This window comes from Lycium barbarum, chromosome 12 (genome assembly GCF_019175385.1).
Source record: "Lycium barbarum isolate Lr01 chromosome 12, ASM1917538v2, whole genome shotgun sequence".
In the NCBI taxonomy this organism is placed as follows: Eukaryota; Viridiplantae; Streptophyta; class Magnoliopsida; order Solanales; family Solanaceae; genus Lycium; species Lycium barbarum.
Genome location: NC_083348.1, coordinates 68,275,762 through 68,280,538, shown reverse-complemented (window position 1 = coordinate 68,280,538; position 4,777 = coordinate 68,275,762).

Here is a 4,777-nt window from a genome sequence, read left to right as displayed (position 1 = left end):
TTATAGACCAATTTACGTTTACATATGAATGGTCAGGTCTATACAAAAAAGTTATCTTTCAACAGATACATCTTTTCATGAAAAGTCACATACAACAATTATAGATAGGCGTATAATCTAACCATCAAATGGTAGTTTCATCAACTAACTATCACCAAAATTGTCAAGTTGTATAGTCACTACCACATCAAGGATATTTTTTGTGGGAGTTGAAGAAATAATTTTATATCTTAAACTTCTTCATATATTATCGGCTATCAATCATAAACCAAGCACCCCATACTTTAAACATTTTAAGTGTCCTTTCCAAATAATATTAAATACTTGAAACCTTATTGTGAAAGTCAGAACCTTTCAAGTGACATCTTTACATGCGAGAACATAACATTTCAAGTGACACCCTTTCACAAATGAACACAATATTTGTGAAACGACAAATGACCAACCATCAAGTTAATAATTAAATTAACTAGTCGTCACCAAAACCGAACTAATTATGAATTCATTCTTTGTCATGTCAATATCCACTAAGGATTTGTGGGAGTTGAAGAACTGCACAATGTAAATAAATTTATATCTCAAGTTTCTTCAAAATCCTTGGTGGGAGTTGAAGAACGCACAATGTAAATAAATTTATATCTCAAGTTTCTTCAAAATTGTAACAGACACTAAGTCCAGTGTTGACTTTTATTCATAAGTCAAACACCCCCGCATTTTAAATATTTCAAATGACGTATTCTAGAAAATTCAGTATCATATGGTTGCCAATAGTAATGCAATAAGTATCTATATTTTATTTCAAGATATCAAATTCATATAAAATGTCTTTCAATTACCCTTTTCACAACCCATATGAAATAGAAATACGTAGTAAATCATTTTGGTGCCAATTAAAGCACTCAACGATATAAACTTGTTACAATACGAAGACGCTACTATTACAAAAACGCTTCAACCGTTAATGTAGCCAAAATAATCTACAAATAAAGTACCTTTTCTCTAGATTTTAAATTATTCTATCAACTTTCAAGTATAAATATTATCCATCAAACTAAAGGAATTCATATATACCATCCCACAACTTGAAAGTAAAATTCACAAGATCTTTATGCTACACAATTATGTGCCACTATATGACAATATTTTTTTTTTCTCAATAGGCATCAAATAACAAATTATAAGCATATTAAAGTTGTTATTTCTAAACTTAGCATGCACTTCAAGATCATCGTAGATGGATCATCTACCCTAACCCTTATATCAATTAAGTTTCATCAAAAAACATGAAGGGTAGAAATTCATAAATAAATCATAGAGTTAAAGAAAGTAGAACCCGATTTTTTGTTACATCTTAGCCCATTGCTCTGATGAGATCACTTTTAAAGCAACAGTGTTTTGGTTGAACCATGCCAAACCTTCTTTGCCTTCTTTTGTTCAATTACTTGAAAACGAGTCCACCCTTAATTTGTGTCTATAACAATGTTAAGGATGGGACAAGGAATGGCAATTAACTAGAGCTTGTATCTTCTTTGAATAGATGCCTAAGCCGTTGACAGTTATCAAACATGGTTCAAAACAGATCAAAGCCCAATTTATGTTTATAATAGAAATTGTGTTAGCCACAAGACAGTGAGAAAATCACGGCTTGTCTGTAACTCTTGATCTTACAAGGAGTTTTGCCGTTTCATTCCATAGTGGGCAGTAAATTCCATAATTGCAACCAACTACAAGGAAGATGGAAAACACTCTGCTGCCATGATCGACTTCCGCCAAACAAACTGTAATTGCATTTTTTTTTTTCCGATCAAGCGTTGAGTCTTTTGAATTCTTCTTTGCAGTAAAGTATGGTAATACAAATATCTTTAAGATTGTTAGAAAAATAGGTAAACATAATCGAAGAAGAAATGGCTTTGAGGCATGGATAAGTCGACTTTCCTTAAAGAGATATTGACCGTATACATATCGGAGAAAATACAAGCTGTGAGAGTTATGTATTGCTATTCTAGTCAATTCTTTGTTGGTAATGCAAAGCCAAAGTTTCCTTAAAGAGATATTGACCGTATACATATCGGAGAAAATACAAGCTGTGAGAGTTATGTATTGCTATTCTAGTCAATTCTTTGTTGGTAATGCAAAGCCAAAGTTTCTTTGTGGTTCCTCTTTTCCTCACTCATCTTTTCTCCTCTATAAAGTGCAAATGTCCCACATATGTGGAGGAAAGTCTTTCTTTCCTCCTTATATTAAATTGTGGGTTGTTGAGTTAGTAAATGGGCTAGAACAAGAGATGGGTCTCGCCCACATGAGAATTGGGCTCCATAGGCAAAAGTGATGAATTTGCACCCCCCCCCCTCCCCTTCTCTGCGCGAGGTAGACGTCAGACCCAAATTAATTTTAGTTTTGCAAAATATTATTTTTTGATATTTTGGGCGGAACGTTAACCAACGTTTTTTATTCTTGACTCTATTTGCATCTACCTTAAAACGAGGTTTACAGATTTCTTGAAAACACATCGGAAAATACTTCTCTTCTACACAAAAGCTAATACTTCCCTTCTGGTTTCTAGGCAACTGTTTGTGCAAGCTCTATACTTCCAACCACCAGTGCAGGTGTATGGGAGTTGTTGTGGAACCTTGGGAGCGCACCGGGCTAAACGATTTACACTGTGGTTGGTTCGGAAATCGTTTCAAGGCAGTGGCTTGTCACGACACAACTGTGGTTTCATAATTTGTTTTCTTGTTTTCCTTGTAACTGATCTATATTGTTCTCTATTTTTACTAATACAAGCAATTTCCTTCGGGATACAACAAAACCCTTCATATATACCTGCATATTTTTCTATATGCTAGTGTCCTTATATTTATATAATTTGAGAGATGACTTTTCAGAATAGTCATGCCATTTCATGAATAGATGTATCTATTCAATTTAAGACCTCTTATATTACAAATTATCTAATATTTGATACTAATATCGGTCGTGAATCCATATTTACCTTAAAGAGCTAGCTAGCTATCTATTCCTTCATTAGAAAATTAGATAAGAACGATTGATAGATGGAAGGGTTTGAAGTTGGAAGGGATAGATACTTATTTATCTTAATAAAGAGCTGTCTATCTATTCCTTACCTTGAACGATGGATCAGTGATGCGAAACTGAATTTGTACTCCCTTTGTCCCAATTTATACAAATGGGTTCTATGAGTCTCAAAACACTTAATCTTGATTATGAATTCAAATATAAATTTTAAAGTTTTTAAAATGAAATTTACATATTTGAAAACTAATACAAGTCAACATAACTAATGATTCAAAATATTTTAAGATAACAGTTGAAAAATGTATAGTAAAAAAAAAATGATTTGATGTTCCAAACAGTAACATCTTCACGTAAATGGAACGAAGAAAATATATATTGTAGAGCCTGTAGAAAAAGAAAAACGAATACAAAAAGACCCTGAAATTGAATTTCCCCACGAGAAAAGCCTGAAATTGAATTCCCACACGAGAAAAGCCTGAATGGCTTGCGTATTCCCCGATTGGAAAATTAAGTAGTTTATAATAGTTGAGTGAAGTAGTATATAGATACATATAGTACGTGTCTTTCGTAGAATGTAGGAGTACAATTTATTATAATCAATTAATTCGTTTTTTTTATTTTCATTTGCTAATCAAGTGTAGTTAATTGACATAATTTGATGTAATTAAATTAACTTATATATATATATATATATATATATATATATATATATATATATATATATATATATATATATATATATATATGTCTTTTAACTTATAATAGAAAGACTGCTCCAAGGTGTTTAATGAAAATAGACTTGAGGAAGTCATATGACATGGTTAGTTGGGATTTTCTGGAGGAAGCATTGAAAGGGTATGGGTTTCCTGTAGCATTTGTCAAGTTGGTAATGGTCTGTGTTACTTCAACCAAGTTCACCATTAAGGTAAATGGTGAGGGATATGGGTATTTCGAAGGAAGAAGAGGCTTAAGGCAAGGTGATCCTATGTCACCACTATTGTTTGTGTTAGTAATGGAGTATTTGACTAGGTGCTTAAGAAGGATGAGTGAGCTGCCAGATTTCAGTTATCATCCTATGTGTAAGGCAAACAAACTAACTCATCTAATATTTGCGGATGATTTGATGTTATTCTGTAAGGGTGATCTGCATTCTATTAAAAGAATCATGGAAGTGCTCAAACATTTTAGTGAAGCAACTGGACTTGTAGCTAACAAGGACAAATCTAACATATTTCTAGCAGGCATTGAAGGAAGTACTCAACAGAGGATTCTGGGAAGCACAGGGTTCTCATTAGGCTCATTGCCTATCAGGTACCTTGGTTTACCCTTATCTTCCAAAAAATGGTCAAAAGTGGAATGCCATCAGCTGGTGGATAAAATAACTAGCTGGATCAAGACTGGTTATGCAAGGCAGTTGTCCTATGCTGGAAGAATTCAAATCATAAATTCAGTGTTCTTTTCTGTGTATAATTTCTGGGGAGCAGTGTTCATCCTACCTCAAAGTGTGCTGAAGAACATTGATAGAAAATGTAGGGAATTCTTATGGGGGAGCTCTGAAGAAAATAGGAAGGTGTCACTTGTTGCGTGGGACACAGTTTGTGTTCCTAAAAAATTCGGAGGGTTAAATATAAAAAGGTGCAAAATCTGGAATTGTGCTTCAGTTGGGAAATTGTTATGGCAATTGGCTGTTAAGAAGGATGTGTTATGGGTAAAATGGGTACATGAGGTGTATGTGCAAGCT